Source organism: Mustela nivalis (assembly GCF_964662115.1).
Source record: "Mustela nivalis genome assembly, chromosome: 11".
Taxonomy (NCBI): Eukaryota; Metazoa; Chordata; class Mammalia; order Carnivora; family Mustelidae; genus Mustela; species Mustela nivalis.
Window position 1 is genome coordinate 17,850,521 of NC_139030.1, and position 24,289 is coordinate 17,874,809.

Consider the following 24,289-nt stretch of genomic DNA (forward strand, 5'->3'; position numbering starts at 1 on the left):
TTTCCTCGGGACCTATGTTTAGTGCACTTGCAGAGGACACGGGGATCCTTTGAAATTCACATGTGTGAAAGGGAACAGTACAATTTGTAAATAAAAGCTCTTTGGTTTGTCTGTTTCAATTATATAAAATAGAAAAAAAAAATCTGAGCTGTCCAGGGTTATTGTCCTGCCAACAACTACTTCTGGCCAGGAATTACAGCTAGGAGGAACTCTTATGTATGGGATACGATATTGACAAATCCTAAGAGCTCAGTAGGTCAAAGCTGATATCTTCTAGCTGACGTCAAAAGTCTTAGTAATTACTCTAGCTTATCATCTTCTGCTTTTGGGCCTTAAGTATTCTCATGGGTTGATGTGTCCTCTGAAAGATAGGTAGCCTCTGATCCCTGTGAATTTGACTTTATTTGGAAATATGGTCTTTGCAGATCTAATTCAGATATAAGTTAAGAGGGGTCAGGCTGGAATAAGATGAGTCCTAGGACTAGTAGGACTAGTGTCCTTATAGAAAGAGGAGGAGAGTTACAGAGGCTAAAATACTCACAGGGAAGAAGATGTGAGGAGATACAGGGAGACACACACACGGAGGGAAATGCCGCGTGAAGATATAGACACACATAGAGGGGAAGCAGCCATTGACGACAGAGACCAAGTGAGTGTTGTGCACCTGCAAGAGAAGGAACCCTAAGGGCTGTTGGCAAACACCAGAAGCTAGGAGAGCACCACATGGCTCTTCTGACATCCTGATTTCAGACTTTCAGCCTCTGGAATTGTGAAAGAGTGCATTTCTGTTGTTTTAAGCCCCCCCCCACCCCCCACCAAGTTTGTGGTGCTTCATTACACTGCAGCAGCCTTAGGAGACTAATACAGATACTCTCTAGAATACCTATTATCATCCACAAAAGCCACTTTGGGCATTAAAATTCCATTCCAGGTTTTATAAATACATAGTTATTAGTTAACTGATGAGAAGGAGGAAAGCAAGCTCTTTTTGGTCATTGTTTTTTCTTTATTGGACTTAAAAATGTGATGCTGAAGATTAAAAAAAACCCTTTTGTTTAACTGTGCCATGTGAAATTGTGAAATTATGATTGCATTAATTTTGTAAAATATGAAAAAATACTTCATTTGAAAGGAAAATAATCAGCAAGGAAGTTATATTTAGTGTATCAGGAGATGATGGAATGCAATATTTGTGGGAAGCTTCTTTTGATGTTAAGTTGGGCTGTTGTGTGTTACCCTTCTTCCCCTGTTGGCTCACTCCATGAGTGCTAAAAACTGTAATCGACATTTCCTTGCAAATGTGTACTTGGCTCAAAAGCCCTAGAGTTCCAAGGTTCTTTTTCTTTCAAAACAAATTTAAATTCAATTCTCTCTTAAAATCTGAAAATGCTGGAACTAGGTACAGAATTCTACTCCCACCTGGAATTTCTCCCTGCAGTATGCTAGAATAGACCTGGTAGGCTGTGACTATAAAGGACTTAACTTCCTTCACTCACTTAGGGATGATAAGCAAATGAGGGAGTTGTAGTCTAACTTAAACTCATGCCAACCGTAGGACCATCTGGCATAATGATCAGAGTATGAGCAACTCTTTTGAAAGTGTGTTTTTTTTTTAAATCAAGTAAAATAGTAAATCAAGTAAAATAGTAATCATTGAGGCCCTATTATGCCATGAAAGTTAGGTTGGTCCAAAAATTTGAGTCAAAGATAAACTCAGGTGCCATTCTCTCCATCTTGAGCGTGGTCCTCAATAAAGTTTTGGATCCACTTCAATCATGTCTATGCTTATAATGAAGGAAGTAGTCTCTTCTTACAATGGAAAAGGCCATTTGCCACTTTTCTTGGAAAAGAGCAAAAACTTTAGAATGAACATTATTTCTTCCCTGGAAGGTGTGTTGAGAGATATCTGGTTCAGTGATGGGAAAAACAATCTAGAAAGATATAAATGTCAGAGCATACCATGTCTTTAAGAGAGGAGTGACCTTTTGATCCTGGCGCTTCCTTTTATTCTTTGCTTGATTCCTGGCCATAGCTCCCACCTTGCACCTCATAATCCCTAAATAAATGATAGGTCATGACAAGTTTTCAATGGAACTGCCTCTATCAAGAGGAAATGTGTCAGTCTTAATTCTACTGGTTTCATATTATGACCTTTGGTACATTAGGTGGGAATGAATCCAAACAAAAGGAAGCCATAGAGATATAGGGCTTTATAATACAAAATTGTGCCTGTATTTGAAACAGGATATAGGCTACATTTTATCATTCCTATTACCTTTAGCTCATGTGCCTTTATATATACCTCATTTGACTCCTAACCTTTGACACACCATACAATTTTATATCTTCCCTAATGATCTATTATTTTTCATTGGTTTTAACTCTTGAAACCTTTAAAATCACCTCATTTCAGAGATGTATACCTTTCTTCCCGTTTTGTTGAATTTCCTTTTCTACCGAATATTAAATGTATTTTCACATGCCATCTATACCAGCAGTTAGCTTTCATGTGAGTATTGTGGCTTCACACCCAACCCAAAGCTAATAAGTCAGTTTCATTTGTTTCTTTGTTACATTAAACACTCATGGAAATCAGTTTTCAACAAATATGATGGTGCATGTATTTATTTTAAAATTATAAATATTTATTTACATTAACATAGTATGAACAAATAAAATGTACTGGATTTGTATGTTAAAATGAGGCCATCATGACCTCACAGAATAGAAGATTTCATGGCTTCTGGTTTTCAGTAGTGAGTACAGATTTGTCCTGGTCGATCCATTTGATAGAGTCTAGTCCTCCTTATGACCAGGAGCGTACACTTACAAAAGGCTTATTAGCATTGGGATGTTCCAATTTTTGTGAGCAGTTATTGCTATTTTCATTAAAAGCTAATTGGCCCATGTACAGATAGTGATTATACTAACACCTATTAAATACTTTCTCTGTCCAAGGTACTGTGATAGAGGCTTCCACAACTTTTTGGAAGTAGCGTCTCTTGTACCCATTACAAAGGTAAGAAAACTGAGACACAGCAAAGTTAAGGAGTTTAAGTAAGGACAGAAAGGGCTGTCTGATTCCAGACTCATAGTCTTTTTATTGGGATCAGAAAGTTTAATTGTATATTCACTGGCCATAGATGTGGACTTTAGAGGCTCTCAGAATTGAAGGAGAGAAAAACAAAACTAAATAAGAATTCTCCCAGCCTGAGGGTAGGCAACTCCTTAAATGAGCACATTAACAATCTATAAGCGGGACATGCTAGAATAAAGAAAAGACGGTGAGATTAAGATAGATCTCAGGATGGTGGATGGTCCCATGGACTCATGCTTCTAATCATGGTCCCTAAAGAAGGACTCACCCTCGTGGAACTGTCCTTGGGTTGCCTGTAAAGATGTGTTCCAAGTATGTAAGAGGTTGGTATAGACCAAGCACCATGATAAGTGCCACTTAAGTTTGTATATGCTTTGGATATTTTGTGCATTTAAGTTGCAGAGTTGTAAACCATGAACTATCCAAATCATCTTTGTCATTCTATATTATTAAAAATACTGACCCCCCTGAGAGGATGTCATATTAGATCATTTTCCTATTCTGAAACTTGTAGGTTTCTTCACAAATTCTCAAGAATTCAGAAAACGCTAACAAAAGTAGAAAGAAAAATGGCATCACTGTTTTCTGTTGAGTCTTTGCCATCTTTCTAGAGTCTTCCACAGGTCAGCTTAAGGTGCCATCTTTTTTTCCCCATATCTTGAAGAAAGTTAAGTGTATATATGATGACATTTTTCATTGTAATATAGTTGATCTATTTTCCAGACTGTAGAAAACTAGGAAATAACTTTTCATTTAAATATAAGTTGAAACCCTATGGGAAGGTAAAAGAATTCAAGAAATATGGAGAAATAGCTGTTTCCAAGCCAACAGGAGAAAGAGAGAGTCTTTTTGGTTTTCAAATTAGTTGTTAGGGAAAACGTTTTTCTTCCCATCAAACTTTCACTTTTCCTTCTTTGAAACAGATTAATCATAGCTGTGTAGGTTTGGTTTTCTGCCTGCTTATTAAAATGTGGAAAATATGAACAGTGGCTTCAAACTTTCATGAGTAAATTGTCATTTTGTGCCTTTTATTAGCCTATATTTCAACCCTCACATTGTGGGAGCTCACTCATTACTTCTGAGCCTTTCACTGTTAAGAATATACTAATGGGTTATGCAGACCATGTCTTTATGAACTGACAGTACAATTCCAGAGGACAAGACAGCTTCCAACCATAATTCAGGAGCATGGAAGTGTTTTGTCAACCAACTTTATGGGTTTTGGGGAGTTCACACATTTTAGGACCTAATAATACACAGACACCTGCCTGTCCTTCCCTTCTTTAAAAAGAACAAACTGATTCTTTGTCTTCATCTTTTAAAATTTATATTTATCTTTTTAAAAATGAAAAAAGAATCCAGCACTGTAAAATTCTACACCCTCGTTTAGTCTTCAAAAAACTCTTTAGAGCACAAAAGCCAGCCATATTTGGCAGAACTGGGTATGAATATGGCTATGTGACTTTGGACAAGTCGCTGAACTTTCCTAAGGTTCAGCATTTTTATATTTAGGATGAGGAAAAATACAGAGTAGCCCGGAAGCAGTATTTCTCAAGCTGTGATCCTCAGACCGGCAATATTAGGAGCATGTGAGAACTGGTTAGAAATGCAAATTCTGGGGCCCTATTCCAGACCCACTGAAGCAGAAAATGTGGGAGTATATTAACTGTGTGTTCTTCTGTGTATTAACAAACCTCCATGGGACTCTGATGCCCACTGCCATAAAGATTAGTCATTATACATACATTATATATACACACATACATACACACACACACACACACACACACTCACACACTCACACAGAGAGAGAGCGAGAGAGAGAGAGAGAGGGAAGAGAAAGAGAGGGAGAGAGAGGGAGAGAGAACAGAATGAGAGAGACAGAGAGGGAGTAAACCTTTGATCTCCCAATTTCTTTTTTCAAATGAGAAAACTTAAAGGCCAGAGAAGACAGCTATTAGCTAAAATCTCATAGTTAATGAATTGCAAAATCAAACTCTTCCATTAGCTGCTGCCACATGCACCCCTTTCCTTTTTCTGAGCTACATAATTCAGGAATAGGAGGTGCTACAATCTTATATATTAAGTGTTGGACAATCACTTAGCAAGTCCCTAAAGTTATGCCCAACATTGTGCAAGGTGCAGGGCAAAGGGGTTTAGAGGCAGTTTCAGCTCGTAAGGAGCTGACACAGGAAATAAAATACAAATAGTGTTGCTGTCTTTAGAAAAAAGCCACTTATTTTTATGGCTTGTTTCCTACATAATTTGACTATTCAAAGCATTTTTTCTTTGATCCCAAGGATAAAAATGGTGAGATTAGAAGACAATGCTGCGTTTTCCCAGGGGTGACTAGAGCGAACCTGGACTCTAACCTAAATTTCCATTTTGAAAGTTAAAGGAATGAAGAATATATGATGACAAATGACATGGGGATGATTATATTGTGCTGTGGTGTGATTTACAATGGCTACATCTGTCACTTTTTGACAAATGGCCTCAAATCTTCTCCAATTAAGTGAACCGCATAGATTTTAACAGTTGCAGGGAATAAAAGAATGTGTCCTTCCATTTTGGGGAATAAATTTACTCCCCTCCACACACAAGGATGGGTAGTCATTAACAGTGTTTCTGTGCCATAGGAAAAATAAAATACAAGCAGGCTTTAGATGAAGTGGAGGTAATGCTTCCTCCAAGGACCTCCCAGCCAGTGTTAATTTGGTTGAGTTTATGATGGGCAATGAGGAATGACAGCTGCTCCCTGGTGCCACTCTTGGATGCTAAGGACCCAGAAAGTAAAGGAAACTCCAGCTTCTTCTCCCTGGCTCCCAAGCAATGGGGAGACATTTTAGGTGATTAGTTGGCCTCAGGGAAAGAAGTAGGAGAAACAAGACTAATAAGCTGTAAACAGGTCAGCCTTGAGGGGCAAGAGAGCTCCAGAGATACAGTTGTCTTCCCCTGAGAGTTGGGACTCCAAATAGTCCCCAAGCCTCCTCACACAATGTGGGGGAATGGCAGTCTGTTCACACTACTTGTAGGACACTTACCAATTTCTAGTTTTTGATATTTTCTGTTTTTCATCATTGTATCTCTGCTTACCACCGTCACCAGCAACCCCATTTTCTCCTCCAGGTCTTCGAGTTTCCTTATGGAGAATACTTTGAGCTGGGATGCCCAAGCCTCCCCTTTACTTTCTTCCAGGGTCACTATAGCAGTAAGAACCTCAGAGTAGGAATCTCTGAATTATAGAGTGATTTCTAGGATTTACAATCTGAGTCTGTTACCATTTGAAGACAAAAAAACACATATGTTTATTATTAGATTTCCCATGAAGTCGTGAAAATTTTTCAAATACTTAACAAACTCAGTTGTATATATCCAAGCAAACACTGTTCTTTTCAATAGAGTCCCTTGGGCATATAAAAATTTATTCTAATAATTAATTTTGGAATTTTTTTCCAAGGTTCTTTTCAGAATCAGTCTATCAGATTCATTACTTCATAGTCATGTTTTGGTTTTGGCCAAAAATGCTATTATTGACTGGATTCACTAGATTTGCCTCTGAATGATGATGTGCTGATTCTAAAAGCCAAATTCACCTCCAGTGGATGAAGACATGCTCTCCTGAAGGGAATAGGGACATCATATTAATCAATGGGTTGGATTTTCCTTCTTAGTCAATTGAAATGGATAGACTTGAATTGATTGAGTCATTCATTCATTCATTCACTCAATAAAATTTTTTTCAGCACTTGTTTTACATAACCATTGTGATAGATTTTAAGAATACTAAGATAAACAAAGTACAAATTTTAAAGTTCATAGTCTTTGAATCTCTAACAGTATTTTGAACAAATTCAGCACTATTGACATAAATGTATAATTAATTCCATGGCACTCATTTGGATGTCTAAGTTCTAATTTGTTAGTTAAATATATAGTGATTATTATTTGAAGTCATTCCTCATTTATCATGATCACAACTGTGACAAAGACCCCCAATATGTAATAATGTATTTTTCCTTTTAACCTTCTGAGGTTTAATTGGGTTCCCTCTCTCCCACCTGTAGAGCACATTTTATAAGTGCCTTTGCATCTAGGTGTACTCATATGACTACGTTTTACTCATATGACTACGTTTTAACTTTACCTGAGTGAAGTGATATGTGTTTTTTCTAGGGCATAGCCATAAAACAGAGAGCTTTGTCCTCTATTTCCTCTTTCTCCCTCTGGGAACTGGAATATGGATGAGATGCTGGGGAGTCAGCTTTGGCTGTGAGGATGAGGATAACACCCTAGAGCAGTTGGTGAAGTAACAAAAGTAACAGAAGTATCTGGATGACCTTATGGAACAACACCAGCAGGAATCATCTTCCTATTTCTGGACTGTAACTGAGTGGGAAGGATACTTTCATCTTGATTGACTCATTGTGTTTGGGGATCTAACCTAAAGCTAGTCTCTATTTCAAATGATGTGTTAGGCAGACCCATTTCATGTCAACTGTGTTTTCCCTCTTTGAACACTCAAGAAAAAAAAAACAAATTAAATCCTTTCATTCATCTCTGATCTGTACTGTGTCATCAAGATACAGCCTATGCCTGCTTTTTGGAGAACTTTTCCAACATGAACGATAAAACTATCCTTCCTTTTTCTGGTCTCTACATCTCCTTTAGGAGCTCTGAACACTCCTAACAGAACCATCCCTTACATCTGTACCACCACTGTCAGGAGAGACATAGTGCGAAAAGGCCTTCTGATATGAATCTACAACCCTTGAACTCCACATCATCACTGATAGAACTTATTCTGGAAAGATCTTTCCCATCCTCTTGGCTACATTCTAATATTTACAGTCTTGCCACTCTCATTTTCTTTGGGTTCTTGTGATTAATCTCATTGCACCCCATATGTGTGTTTTTATTATAACCCCAAGAAATCTAAGGCTCTTGGGTCATTCACAATTCCCTAGACTATCATCTTCCTTTTAAGAATCCATTTCCCACCTCTCCTATGTCCAGGTGCTCTTGAACTTCAAGTTCAATTAACAGAAAAATGTACTGTGTAATCTCAACCTCTTTTCTGAATATTCACATAATCTTCTAGTTCTAACAGAAATCTGACCTCTGGGGAAATGGCTTCGCATCGTGCCCTCTCAAGTGGTGGCCACCCCTTTATATTACTGACATGGTGATGGAATAGGTATCTTCCTCTCCTTCCTTGTTGCTCCAGAATTGATTTTCATATTATCTGACTACTACCTACTTCCCATCCTTGTTATAATCATCTATCTATAGATTTCCTTGTCATTTCTCCTAATTTACTGAAAACTTTACATGTGGTTTACTATCAGACTCTCTAATACAACTCTACTCACAAATCTTGATGATTTCAATGTCCATGCAGATGATCCTTTGAACACCTTGGTGTCCTCTCTTTTCTACAGATCTTGTCTTCCACTCACTTCCACCACACCAACTGAACCCCTCCAGAACCCCAATTTCAAATTTTCTACTCTTCCAGTTTTGTTGTTTACCAGCTTACTTCCTCGAATACTTCAACTCAACAATCTTTTGATTGGAATCTAACACTCATTGATTCTACTAATTTTTTGTGGTTTCTTATATCCTTTATGTCTACATTTCATTCTTATTCAACTTAGTCTCCAAGGGCCATTATTATATTCACTTCCCTTCAAACCCCCTCCACTTTATTGCTCCTTTCTTTGTAATACCACCTGACAAAAACCCAACTTTATTAAGGCCAACCTTCTGCCTATTTGATTAGTGCTGCTGGATAAGCAACTAGATAAATACAAAATACTACTCATTGGTCTCATTTAATTCACAATTACTAGCTTCAGGTTGACAATCCTGCTACATTTCTCTAGTTTCCCACCTTCTAGACTACTTCTCCTCTATCTTCAACATTTCAACACCTCCTTAACAATAGTCTTGGCTGATGACCCTGCTTTCTATTTTCCTGAGAAAACAGAAGCAATCAGAAGAGAATTTTTACAAGATCCCATCCATATCTCATAGCATCTGCCCATAAATTCCCCTATCCTCTAGTCACCATGGATAAGCATCATGTTCCTATGTAAGAACAACCCATCCACTTGCTCACATCTCCTATAGTATTAGTTTTTCTCCCACTTCCCTGGATTATTTCCATCAGCATGCAATGTGTGGCAATTTCTCCTAGCTTAAAAAAATTCCTCTCCAGTGCCCCATTTATCTATGCCCTGTTATTGCAAAAATCCTTAAAAGATTTATATATGCTATGTCTCCCAATTCTTCTCATCCCACTATTCCTTGTGTCCTCCCTAATCAGACCACCAACTTATCATTCTACTGCTACTTCTCTTGCCAAGATCTTCAGTGTCCTCCAGAATACTCCAAAGGTTAATTTTCAGTTCTTATGTGATTTGACCCTATCAATATTATTTGACATATTTAATCTCCTTTCTACCTTGAGAACACTTTCATAATCATAATCTTCATTGAAAAGTCTAGTCAGGTTTAATGTAAGTTGCCATGCAAAGTCCCAGTGGTATCAAATTTTGAATTAAGAGGTATTCACCTCTACATGGAAAATACTGGAAGGAAATGAAATAAGAAGAAGGAAGACCCAAATCTTGTCTTTAAAATTGATGATGCCCACATTTTAGCACAGAGGTCTGACAGATAGAAAACAAATTTTAGAATTCATATAGTCCAACACTCCTGTTTTACAATAAGGAGGACACAGGCCCAGAGAAGAGTAGTGATTTCTCCATTATTACAGAGTGGCAGAGTTGGGACTAGCACCTAGGTCTTCTGCCTTGAAATGCTTATTCTAGTACCCAGTTTGCACTTCTCCACCTCTGATATATATGTATGTATATATATGTGTGTGCATATTAATGAATACTTTAGAAGCATATATATGTAGATACATATATAACTATATATACAAATAACATAAATACAATATATATGTATACACACATAGAAATATAGCATATATATACATATATATATGCACACATGTAACATCTATGTATATATACTTCTTTCAGATTATTTTTTCCTGAATGAAATCATTGTTGGGAAGAGGTCATAAACTCCCTCTCTGCCTGCTGCTCTCCTCTGACATAGTCAGTTATCCCTACTAGGCTCCTCTGGGATCCATGTCCCATGAAGACAGGCCTGATACTGAAGCAAAGGACTCTAGGAAGACTTGATTTAGCAGACCACTGGCTGCATATAAAACTCACTGCCCTGTACCAACTCTTCTATTCTGCTGATCAGAAGAGGCTGGATCTGGAGCTTAGGGAGACTTAGCTTTAGTGTTGGCTAACTCACTGGGTGACCTTGGATCTTAGTTGAACAAATGAAGGTCTGTATTAGGTACAGTCTTAATTCCTCACTTCTACCTTGCAGTGACCCTTAGGTGCCTATAACCTACTCTAGTCTTTACTCCCTCTCCAGGACCTACTTCTGCCTCATCTCTAAGCTTCTTGCCTGCCCAAATGTGTGCTATCTGCTTGTCTGTCTTAGTCATCTTAGTTGACCTCTCTAGGTGGCATTACTGGACTCTATTCTGGGGATTTTGCCAATACCCTTCCCATCTAATTAGACTCTTGGTTCAGGCCACCATTAGATAGATACCTCCCAACATCTGACATGACATGAAAGAATGAATAAGCAATGGGGGAAAGCTGGTCTTATGAGGCAAGAGAAGCAGCACAAAAAACCACAAGAGAAAAAAGAAAGACAAGAAGAGAAAGATGAAACCAATAGCATTGTGATGATATCACTTTCTGATACTGATTCTGGCCTAGAAGAATAGAAGCCCATCTTAATATGTGGCTTGTAACTAATAAGAGTATGGCATTTAATACTGATTAAGAGTCCTTCTCATATTTAAGAAGGTAGCAAGGAGCAGAAATTGGAGCAGATATTTTTTCTGCATGTACAACTCATAAACATGGAGTATTTTAAAACCTCTAAGATTCTAGAAGTCTTAGATCATGCTACTCTTTAATGGGCACTTTTCTTACAGTGATTTTAATATAAAATAAAGATTTTAAAAATTTGGCTCTCAGATACTCAGAATTGGATTATCACAATCTAAGATTCATAACACATTATCATTAGACAAAGCATAGCCTTTTTCATTAACGATATTTATTATAATATAATGAATGACTGTGGAACCATTGCCCAGTCCAAGGGCTAGAATACTTTAAAATTGCTTGCATCTACATACCTGTTTTTCCCTCAACCCATCCTCTCGCCTTCCCTATGGAAGTTACTACCACAATCAATCAATCCTATTATTACTATTTCTTGCTTTTTTACTTTTATCACATACATACATATGCTAAGTAATATGCCGGTTGATTTTCTTGGTACTGAGCTTTATAAGCAGGGTATTATACTGTGTTCATTCCTGTGAGATTTGCTTTATTCATTTCTTATGTTATTAAGATAATTCCATAGAACTGCTTTGAGCTGTGGTTCTTTCCTTTTCACTGTTGGATAATATTTTACTGTGTGAATATGTCACAGTTTATTCTTTCATTAACCTGTCAATGAACATTCTGGAGGTTTCCAGATAATTTTACACTTACAAACTACTGTGGGAAGTCTAGTACAACTTTCCTGGTGCCCATCTGCTAGATGATCTTAAGGGCATGTTTCCAGGAGTGAAGTCAGTGGATAAAGGAGCATAAAAACAATCATACTTAAGAGACAATGTCAAATTCTTTTTCAAGGTGATTCTGACATTTACATCTTCAAAAGCGTGAAAGAGATCCTGCAATCTAAATCCTTCAATACAATGTATTATCTGACTTTAAAATTTTTGTCATATACATATAAAATGGTATTTCAATTCAATCTTCATAAAAATTTTCCTAATTACTAATCTAGTTAAGCATTTCTTCATGTATTTATTACCCATCTTTTTTTTTTTTTCTATTCTTTAAAATGCCTTTTCATGTTGTTGGACCTTTTTTTTTTTTTTAAAGATTTTATTTATTTATTTGACAGACAGAGATCACAAGTAGGCAGAGAAGCAGGCAGAAAGAGAGAGAGAGAGAGGAGGAAGCAGGCTCCCTGTTGAGCAGAGAGCCTGATGCAGGACTCGATTCCAGGACCCTGGGATCATGAACTGAGCTGAAGGCAGAGGCTTTAACCCACTGAGCCACCCAGGCGCCCCTTGTTGGACCTTTTATCTATTAAATTTTTATCTTTTTCTTAGTAATCTACAGGGCAATGCATATCTCTTTTCTCAGTTTTTATTCTGGCTTTCATTTTTTTTTTCAAAGGTATCCACTGATGAACAGAAGTTCTTAATTTTCATGTACTTCTAATGCTTTTTGTTTCTGGGTTAGGAAACCTTTCTCCTCACTCAAGCCAAAAAGAATTTTTAAAGTTATATTTCTAACTTATTGTCACTATTTTATAGAAATACAATAAACATATTTAAAAAATGATCTGTGTCCACTCACCTTGAAAGACTTTCCTGTTATTTCTACTAGTTTTTCTATAAATTCTTTAGGGTTTTCTATGGACATATCCATAACATATAAACCAAAGGAGAGAAATAGTGGTATAAAAGAGGAAAGAAAATGTTTCTTAAAAAAAAAAAAGGAAAGAAAGAAAAAACTCTCCCAAACCAAAAATACTTGATCACAAAAAAGGAGAGGATATTAAATACAAAACAAAACATAGAAACATAAAAAATAAATAAGCTATGCATTCTTGTGAAATAATTAGAAGAAGAATAAGATAATATAACCAAGATGAAAGAAGAAGATGATAAAAAATAAGATCAGAAATCAATAAAATAGGAAGTAAAAATCTTAGGTTTAAAAAGGTTAAAATCAGTTCTTGGATAAGACAAGTATGACAAACCACTGGTAAGCTTGATTTAAACAAGGAGAACAGTTAATTAACTAATATTATTAATAAAAAGGGGTATATAACCACATATATAGTAGGAACTAAATAGATAAAATCAATCAACTGGTATATGCCAATAAACGTGGAAACTTAGTCTAAAGATCCACAGTTCCATACAAATTTATATTATTTATTGGAACTGACAGAAGATGAAATAGAAAGCCTGAAACGTTTTATGGCTATTAATGAAATTGAAGCAATCATTAATAATCTTAATAAAAAATGTATCTGGCCCAGATATATTTATACATAAGTGCTTTCACACTTACTAAAATATTAGATCATTCTAACTTAATATAAATTCTTAAGAACAAACAAACAGGAAAAGAGGGAATACTCTCCACTCATTTTATGAAACCAGTATTACTTTAGTAGTAAGGTACAAGAAAGTACAATACAAAGAAAGCATAAGAAAATAACAGCACTGAGCTATTTTAACCAATTTAATAAAATGAATTAATAATAAATAAAATAATAGTAAGTATATAAATGGGTTAATACATATAGATTGCAGAAATCTTTAGCAAAATATCAGCTAACTGAATTTTTCAATATATACAGAATATACTGTGTTACAGATAGATTAACTTTATCTTAATCTGGTTTAGGATTAGGCTGGTTTAATCCTGGTTGATTGAATTTTTAAAATATAGAGATATCTTTTACCATAAACAATGAATTCTGGAACACCAAAAAGAAATTTTAAAAAATACATAAAAGTTTAAAAAAAGGGGGAAAAAAAGAACTATCTTTTACTTCATTAAGTGATTAAAGGTAAAAACCATATGATCATCCAAATAGATGCAGATATACTTTCTGATAAGAAATCAACATGGGGGGCACCTGGGTGGCTCAGTGGATTAAAGCCTCTGCCTTCAGCTCAGGTCATGATCCCAGGGTCCTGGGATCGAGCCCCGCATCGAGCTCTCTGCTCAACAGAAAGCCTGCTTCCTCCTCTCTCTCTCTGCCTGCCTCTCTGCCTACTTGTGATCTCTGTCTGTCAAATAAATAAACAAAATTAAAAAAAAAAAGAAATCAACATGAATGCATAATTAAATTTTTAAAAAACCTTCTTAGTTAACTAGTATTAAGAAAAAAAGTTCTGTAACCTGATAAAGTTAATCTACTAAATATAAGAACAACAACAAAAATGAAATGAACATCATTATTCTAATGGTGAAACTTTGGGATTAACTCTTTTAAAAACCAGCAATAAGACAAGAGTGCCTATCATTACCACTTCAACTTAACATTGATTGGAGATTCTTTCTTCTAGAAGCATACATGATTTTCAGAGAATCTCTAAAATATCAACCTTCCCATTAAAACTAACTTTAGAAACAGGTCTTCTTAGATGCAAGGTATAGTGTCCTGAAGAGTTAGAAGTCTCCTCCCTCCCCTCAAATCATTATCAAGTTTCTTTTCAAAGATAATGCTCAGCATCATGGCACATTTTAACAGTCGATTTAAAGAATGGGGGAAAAAGGGAAAAGTATAATTTAACATAGTTAGTTGTAAATCCAGGAGCATTATCCAGGCTAAATATCATCTTGCTCTGGGACCACAGAATTAAACTCATTTTGCTTTCTCTTCTTCAACAAATGCAGAGCTTAAAGAGCTGTTTCAGCCCATAATTTTGTTCATCTTATGATCCAACTGGTATTATACTGAATAACATTTGTAATTTAACTGTATTATGTGTGTGAACTTTGTACTCCAAGGAGAACTAAAGAGACACTTTATGGCACCGAAATGATAATTTTTTAAAGCTTTTTTTTTTTCCCTTCCTTTTGAGAAAGGTACCAGAAAATTTGTTCATTTATGCTTTGAGTTTTTAGTGAAGAGTATGACTTATTTCAGGGCAAGTGCCTTTTATTCATTTGACTAATATTTATTAAGTGTTTCCTGTGTACCAGGCACTATTCTAGGCACTGGAGATGTAACATTGAACAAAACAAAATATTCAAACCTTGTGCTGCTTTAATGTCCAGAAACACATGAGTGCTGTTCAATAATAAAGGGGTGAGTCCAGGGGGTCCTAGAATAAGGATCCCCTGTACCACTATGTGCTTTCCTTCTCTCTCTGAAAACCTTCCATTAACTCTATTTTAGGTACCAGTAAAGTATCTGGGTTGATCACCTTTCAGGTTTATCTCACTGCTTCACACCAGAGCTATACTTCACGGAGTTTTTCTTGATAAATTAATTTATAATAATAGCAATAGCCTCCATTGAAAGGGCACCTTTCAGAAAGGTATATTGCATATACTGTCTCATTAAAATGCTGCAGTTAGGTATTATTTGATGGATGATAAACTGAAGCTCACAGAAACTCAGTGATACCACACATTATAAAGAGTAATTCAAATTTTTCTGACTCTAAAGAATCCACGAACATTTTCTAGTATATCTGGTGGCTCTATTTCTTCCTTCCTTCCTCCCTCCCATCCTTGTTTGTTTGTCTCCTTCCTTCCCTCTTTTATGTATGCATTCATTCTTTTATTTACTATCTCAGAAATTGCTGAGTTATATACCAAAGACAATTTTGGATTTCATGTTGTTCTCCTGAATGCAGAGTGTAGTCTTTATTCACAGTCCATCAATGCACGGATTTTTCCCACCTATGTAATACCGTACAATCCAAATGGTTGACAGAGTCTTCTTCCCTCTTCCCTCACCAGTGTATGGTACAGAAAAACTCAATTAAAAATTTTTTTAAAAAAAAATTAGAGTTTTTTTTTTCCAGTAGAATAATCTCATTTGTAAAATGGTGCATATCCAGATTACCTACTAATGGGGGATCCAAGCAGAGGCTGAATAAGGATAAGATGAGGAAGGTTCATTCATTCATTCATTCATTCACTCACTCATTCATCAAATAAATATCCACTGAATGCCAGGAATTATATGAGCCTATGGCACAGAACAAACTCTCTGCCCTAATGGAACTTAATATTCCAGTGAAAGGGAAGATAGACAAGAGAACTTAGAAGTTCTCTTCCAACACAAAATTTGTAGGTTATTAGAAATGGGAAGAAGAAGCAGAAAGAGAGAAAGGCAAGTTGTTTGTTTGTTGTTTTTAAGGAAAGGCTGTAGGACAGATTCAAATTTAAGGGCAGATTCTGGGAAGAGCAACTGCAAATCCAAGCCTGTTCATCATCCGTGTTATGTGCTGGTCCTCTGCTCACCTTTCAAACTCACTGGCACACATAGATCACAATCATTGCCAGTTGGCACCACCTTTCTATTATAAATTACTCTCATAAAACCATATGTCCTTCTGTTCTGCTAACTGCCGAGGGGGAAGGCTGGCAGTCACTGCAAGTCACTGCCCTCTTCTGACCCTCCCTTCAATCCCCAATTCACTAACTTTCCATAGGAGAAATTCTCCTCTTTTATGCCTGCTCAAACTTGATTCTTCAGGGCTCACCCCAGAAGATACACTGACTACTTTACTCTTTTTGCTGGTAACCCTGTTGGCACTCAATCTCAAACACATAGACCATTCAGTTACCCAGCCTTTCAATAAACATTCAATTCAATAAGCTCTTGCCATGTGTTAGAGATTCAGTATAAAAAGTCACAATTCCCACCGTTAAGAAATACATAGGGGAGACGGATGAGGATAACATAAATTTGATGGTCATAGTAGACTAGAGTACCATGGAATCACAGGGAGGGATATAACCCTATAAGCTTAGATTCAGAGTTCGGACTTTGAAATGATCTCCACTTGAAATGGGAGCACAAGTCTTTATTTGATGAAGAAGTAAGACCCTATGATAACTCATGATGTAAGGTCACAGAGAAGGAGTTATGACAGGGGACAGGCAGGCATAGATAGGGATGGGGGGGGGTCTTATACCATCCTTTTGGGGAATTCTTTCAATGCAGATGGCCTTATTAGTGGTTTTTTTTTAAAAATCAAGGTATAATTTTCATACAATATCCTATAAGTTTCAGATGTACAACATACTGATTCAGTATTTTTAGGCATTACTAAATGATTCACATGATAAATGTTGTTACACCCCCATGACTTATTTTATAACTGGAAGTTTGTACCTTTTAATTCCCTTCACTTATCTCACCTACCTTCCAACCCCTAGCCACTCTGGTAACTGACAGTTTATTTCCTGTATACATGAGTCTATTTGGTTTTGTTTGTTTTGTTTTTTAGATTCCTCATGTAAGTGAAGTCATATGGTATTTGTCTTTCTCTGACTTACTTCACATAGCTCAATACCCTCTAGGTCCATCCATGCTGTCCCAAATGGAAAGATCTCGTTCTTTTTTATGGCTGAGCTATATTCCACTGGATATCTGTACCACATCTTCTTTATCCATTCATCTATCAATGGACATTGGGCTGTTTCCATATGTTGGCTATTATAAATAATGCTGCTATGAACATAGGGGTTCATATATGCCAAGTTTCTAACTTCTCTCCACAACTTGACTCCAAGCTCCATGTGGAGAGGACCATATCTCATGCTTCTTCCCTAATTCCCTATAGCACTTAAATTAGTGATGATTCATGGTGAGTTTCTAAAAAGTACTGAGTCTACTCATAATCATTACCAAAAAAGAGATTTCATTGCCTAATTGGTCTAAGAGCCTTCTCTTGCACATTTCATTTCCTTCTCTTGCACATGTTTAGGCCTGCAATGTAAGTGCTTCAAAGATCAGTCAGTAATGGATAAAGAAGATATGGTCCATATATACAATGGAGTATTATGCCTCCATCAGAAAGGATGAATACCCAAATTTGCATCAACATGGAGGGAACTGGAGGAGATTATGCTGAGTGAAGTAAATCAAGCAGAGACAGTCAAGTATCATATGGTTTCACTTACTTGTGGAGCATAAGGAATAACACAGAGGACATTGGGAGATGGAGAGGAGAAGTGAGATGGAGGAAATCAGAGGGAGAGACAAACCATGACAGACTGTGGACTCTGAGAAACAAACTGAGGAGTTTTGGAGGGGAGAAGTGTGGGGGGTTGGGTGAGCCTGGTGGTAGATATTATGGAGGGCACGTATTGCATGGAGAACTGGGTGTGGTGCATAAACAATGAGTCTTGGAATACTGAAAAGAAATAAAATCAAATAAAATGAAAAAAAAAAGTCAGTAATATAAAGACAGTATACTCTATGTATCAGCCAGAAAGCTCTTGAAAACAGACACTCCTTTTTCTGGACATGGGTCTTACGATCCTTTCTCACTAATCTGACCTGATGGTGAAACGACTAACACAGCAAACGCCAGAATATGGGGATGAAAGATTCAGGCTGGCTAGTTAAAGCACTGTAGTGGAAGAAACTGGGATCTCTCTGTTTTACCTAGTTACCAAATTGTCTCCCTCACAGATGGCCATAAAAGAAATTGATCGATTTTTACTTTGCTAAATTACTCCTTTAAAATAAAACTGACTTAGAACAACTGGATAGTCAATTTGAGAAGTTAGATCTGTATGTGAGGAAAAAATTCCAAATTATATTGGGTACAAGAGGAAATATGAGGATTATTTTTCCCCTGTAACTTTGGAGTGAGAAAGGGTTTGTCATTAAACAAAAGATTTATGAGTTTGACCATATGAAAATAAAATCTTTCACATTGCAAAGAACATGGTAAGTGATGTCACAAGCAAATGAAAAACCAAGAACATTTAGTTTGTATTATAAACAAAGGAATACTATCCCTAAAATTTAAAAAGCTCTTCAAAATTGAGATGAGAAAAGACTAACAACTCAATAGAAAACTGGGCAAAGGTCACAAGAAGATGATTTACAGAGATAGAAATACAAATGGCATTTTAATAGGTTTAAACAAAAGTTCTCAACCTTACTCTTAATAAGATACATCAGATTCAAACCACACTGGAAAATCGTTTCTCCAAGTAAGATTGACAGGACACAAAAGTTTGACCTTGAATTTGTAGGTGAGGTTTTGGGGGACCAGGCACATCAATCACTGCAGGCAGATGTGAAAACAGCACAGCTCCCCTGAGGATACATTCACTCTTTGACTCAACTGTCCAATTTGGAAATCTATTCTGTGGAGGAGTAGTTAAATTAATTATGGCACAGCCACAGAGGATAGCTGTGCAAAAGAACATGGGAAGACTTTTATGTACTGACATCCCCTCCATGTTGATGCAAATTTGGGTATTCATCCTTTCTGATGGAGGCATAATACTCCATTGTATATATGGACCATATCTTCTTTATCCATTACTGACTGATCTTTGAAGCACTTACATTGCAGGCCAGGATATATTGTTAGGTGGAAGCAAAGTAAACCAAAGAGGATGCTGAACAGGGCAGGCAGGTAATGCCCTTCTGAATACAAGATATTTACCTGCATTTATCTGTTGAGCACATAGACTGGAGGATAAATAAGAAGCCAATCAAATGGCTCCCCTCTATGGGGCAAGAGGCACAGAGACTGGGCAGGTACCTCTGTGATCAAAACAATAAGACCAAATTTTGAAAAATGATACCAGAGGGAAATTGCAAGAACTTCCCTAAACAGGACAGACTTGATGTGAAGTGTGAAGCTTAATGACCAAGTGACTGCAGCATTTGTACACAGTGATAGAACATCAGGTGGGGGTGGAGATTAGAAGATACCTAGCTCAACACAGGCTGAAAGAGGGGAGGGGAGATGCTTGCTCCATATCAATAAGTAAGTTGTGGGCCAAGAAGATACCTGCTTGCTTTCGGTTGAGTATTTGAGACCTTCTGCACCTCTCAAAGATCTCATGGCATGTGGTACAGTGAATGATATCAGCACAGCTTTGGGCTTTCCCTAAAAATATTGATCTTGTAGACTTCCTTTCTACCAAATCTTAACTGAGCTTTTTCTAGAAGAGGGGGAATGCCAGGATGGAAAGGGTCAAGACGACATATTAGATAGAGCACAGGATGGGCCAAACAAATAAAGATAAAGGAAAGATTTTTTTTTTTTTAAGTGAAAAAGCAAAGTGAAAAAAAGACTCTTTAAGATGCTTTTGGGAGCTCATCAAGAGAATCTGGGAGCCAACCACCAACCTTCTCTGCTCTCACAAGATGGAGAGCAAGCTTGGCCAATACCATGGAAAGGATACTGTCTCCTTTTCTAATTAAATTCCTTAAAAGAGTGGGCTGATTTATTCATTTATAATAAAATTCCTGGTCTAATTAAAAATGGGACTCTCTCCCACCTGATCTAGCCTCACTGTATTTCTGATTCCCATGTAATCGAATCTGAAAACAATGATGCTGAGTGATAGCTTGGGATATTGCTACTTATTGTGAAAATAAATAATAAAGAATGAGAATGCTGCTTGGATTGTTTAGGAAAAGTTTAAATCACCCTGTTTCTCACTTCGATTGAATTTTAACAACAGATACAGATAATATGATATTTCCTTCAATGAAACTGTATAATTTTGGCTAATTTATGGGAGAGGTTTACCTCTCTAAGGCTTTAGCTTCTCATTATTTTGGCCTGTGGTGTGTAAAGTCTCTGTGCTTCCCTCCCCTCCTCTTGTATCTTCAATCTTAAATTCCAGGAATTGTTCTTTCTTTCAACCCATTTAACAAAATACTGCTCATATTTATTTAGCACTCTGCAGACAGGAAGCCTTGTGACATATAATGTCACATCTAAACTACTCTGGGAGAGGTTGGTAAGGTGGGCATCATATAGCCTATGAAACTAAGGCTCAGAAAAGTCAATACTATTCATCCAGAATCACCAAATCTATTTGCAGAGCCTGACCTAGAACCCAAGAGTCCTAACTCCTGGTTATGAGCATGTCCAACACTTCCAACCAAATGACCATGGCTTTTGTTTCCAGATTCCAAGAAGTTCATAGAGCAGCCAGTAGTGTGATTCACTGAATGATGCTTGACATCTTTTCTTGGCAAAACCCCTGATTGCTATTTGGGAAAGAACCCTATTCATTTCTGGTTTTGTTTTGCCTGAGCTCATCTGCTTGGCTGTACAGTATGCGTATGTTTCTAGGTTTTTGGCTGGTTGAGGAGGGGCATTTAGGACGGGAGGATATGAGAAATGATCCCTTTCTTTATCCTTGAAGTTTGAGAACAAAACACTCTACATAGTTAGGATATATCCATCTCGTTTCCCTTCATACCTCAAAGGTTTGCACACTGCATCTCTGTTTTGCACACTATAATAATTACTTCTAGAAAGAGTTACTCCTGAACACTAAGACCCTTCTTTTTCCTACTTACCCCATTTCTTCAACAGGGCTTCCTTTATTGACCCCAGCATTTTTAATCCTGAGATTTATGCTAATCTTCTGAGTCTTAACCATTCAGAGGGAAGGGTTCTGGCAAGAGGCCCTTTCCAAATGTCACTATGTGCTTTTTAGCCAAAAATGAAACTCTAAGGTCCCCAAGGAAACACAAACACCTGTTGGCTATTTTTTTTTTCTTCGTTTTCATCTAATTGCAATTTACCTAATTCACCAGAGCAGTGTGAGGATTAACTGTCCTCCAGTTACTTTCAAGTCTGTAAAGGATTTCCGCCTCCTCGGGGCACATGTTTTCTAAGAGAGACAGAAATGAAATACTAATAAGTGATTTAATGTGTAGCAGCCTCAAATAATCTGTGCTCTGTGTTACCATTTTCCACAGTTGGTGTCTCCCTAACACTCTAAGGTGCTTGGAATGGGTTCAACAGCCAAGTGTGAAAGGCCCAGGAGGAAGCATGAACTTCCCTTTCAAAGCCCCTTGGAGGAAGGGCATCTTAACTACTCAGTCAGGTGCTGGGCCAGTTCTGGGGTGCCTGCTGAGTAGGCATAGGATTTGGCTGCTGTCATAACTTGGCACCAATATTTGACAGCTTGTCCTTCTCAATGACCATTTCTGATGCCTAACAGGTAATCTTCCCTTGGCTTCTTCTCAGTATTGTTGACATTCTGTGCAGGATAATGCTTTGTTATTAGGGGCTGCCCTGTGCATTACGGGATGTTCAGCAGCCTTCATGGGCTCCACATATCAGATAGGAGACCACCCTCCTCTAAGGATGAGAACCCCAAATATCTCCAAAGATTGCCAAATGTCTCCTAGGGCCACAACCATCCAGTTTGAGAGCCCCTGGGCCACATAATACCTTGTGAACACTCAAGGTATTACTTGGATGACGGACAACCTCTATGAAAAAACCATCCTTAGACACATTCATGGGGCTGTCTTGGAGTCCCAGCAAGCGACTCCTGTGTGAGGCTGAGAGGACACACAGTTTCCCAAATGATGCATTATGTAATTTGCTGCTTATATATTTAGTTTCAGATCCTTAGCCCAGCTTTCTTTTGGCCCTGGCAGTCAGAGATGGCTCATTTGCACAGCATTAAGTATTATTTGCTCCCCCTACAGATTCCACAACAACCAGGGATTGCGTTTTTACTTTGCAATTCTACTTTGCAGGCTCGGGTTTAAATGTTTTGGGTTACCACAGATTCAAACTTGAGAGGGTAGCACTAGGGGTGCTGTGGTAATTATGGGGGGTGTGGAGAATGTCCATCAAAGAGTGACAAACTCGGGGGGGGGCTTCTCTTCCCTCCAAAATGTCTCATTAGGGTCCAGAATTGGTCTCCCTCTCCTCTGTATCCTGCAGTCCAATTTAATTGAGCGACGGCCTCGCCACGGCACACTGCTCTTTCGACAGGAGGGTAAACTCATTCTGTCCATCATGACATTTGCTTTCTTAAGGGCCTCACAATATGCAGCTTCAATAATTAAATGCAGGTCACATCGCAGCCTCCCTTTTCAAGCCTGTCTGAAGACACAGTGCCCCCCCCCCCCGCCCCGCCATGGTTACCTTTGGACCACGTGATTTTCAGAAGCAAATGTTTTTTTGTTTGTTTGTTTGTTGTTGTTGTTTGCTGTTTTCCTTTATTGTTGTGCACGAAACTTCTCCCCACTGAAAGCCCCAAACCTCAGCATAGTGGAAATCCCATCTGCACAGCTGAAAGGGCTGTTGGTTTTCTTATGGTAGATAAAGGTGACAGAGAGAAATTTGAGACCCTAGCTACCATAAGGGTCTCAGAGCAGCCTGCTTGTCATGGTCAGTACTTTTCATTTGTCACCTGGGGCAGTTTATTGCTAGGAGATGAATCCCTTGTGTTTTATTGCCTGTGCCCATTTATCTTGAGTTGGGATGAGCTTGTCAAAAATCAAGCAAATCTTGAAAATGACCTAACAAGAGTAAAGTTCCAGGAAGGACTAAGGATAACTCTTACATGGAGTGTCCATCTGAAACCAGAGATTTCTCTGGGGGAACTTGGGAGACATTATAATGAGTTCGGGTTTCATCTAACCTAATGCTGATTTTGCACATTACTGCGATTTGTCATCTTTAAGTCATATGCCAGATGAACACTTTAAAATAGATACAACTTTGTGTGAATTTTCTATAAAATAGCAAAATCTGATTGCTCTATTAATAGCCAAAGTCCTTGGCCTTAGGAAGGCCGGGTGGCAGCGTTTTTAAAATTCATCATCTCTGCATAATTAGTTGTGAATCTCTAAATATTCAAGCTGAGGAATTAACCGGGAGCTGGAGCTGTTACCCTTCAGGGTCCCTTTTAATATTGTTCCACAGTCATCATTTCCTTGTGTTTTTCTAATTACTGCAAAACCAATTGTTTTTAACTCAACAGCCTTCGCTCTTTGTAATTTGTTGAATGTAATCACCTTCAAAGGAAGAAAATGTACTTCTTGTTCAGGAAATTGGGTTTTTTTGGATGAGCATCATAAGGTGGCTGTCGGACCCTGGTCCTGAAGCTTTACTTATATGACCTGATCATTACATTTTGAGGGTCTGGGGCTCAAGGAAGGAGGGGGCGCTCATGAAAGTGAGCTCAAAATTGGGTTCCATAGACCCCAGTGGGCTTTCATTGGGAGAAGGAGATTTGTGAAAACTACAAAGAAGTATCAATTCAGCCTCCTTATGCTGAGAAGCCCACAGTATGGCCTTGGGCAGTACATGACACTGTGTAGGGTACCTGACAGTCTTCTCTCTCAGATGGAGCTGCAGGTGTAGTCTGATCAGAAGCATCCAGGGAGCAGTGTTATGTCACTAACCTGGCCCCGACCACCCATGTCCAGGGCTGATGTGGACACTGAGCAAGTGGTGAAAGAGCCAACATGAACTAGTTTAGAGGTCAAGTCTCTGCTTTGCTTTTCTTCTTTTGCCAATCTTGCTTATCCACTAACCAGTGGATATTTTCA

The 24,289-nt window shown here is 37.7% G+C and overlaps 1 protein-coding gene across 9 annotated transcripts in view; it reads right to left on the reverse strand.

The window, feature by feature from the left end:
• Positions 1–24,289, reverse strand: part of NCKAP5 (NCK associated protein 5) — a 964,712-nt gene that overhangs the window by 22,035 nt on the left and 918,388 nt on the right. The gene's annotated exons all lie outside the window — the stretch shown is intronic.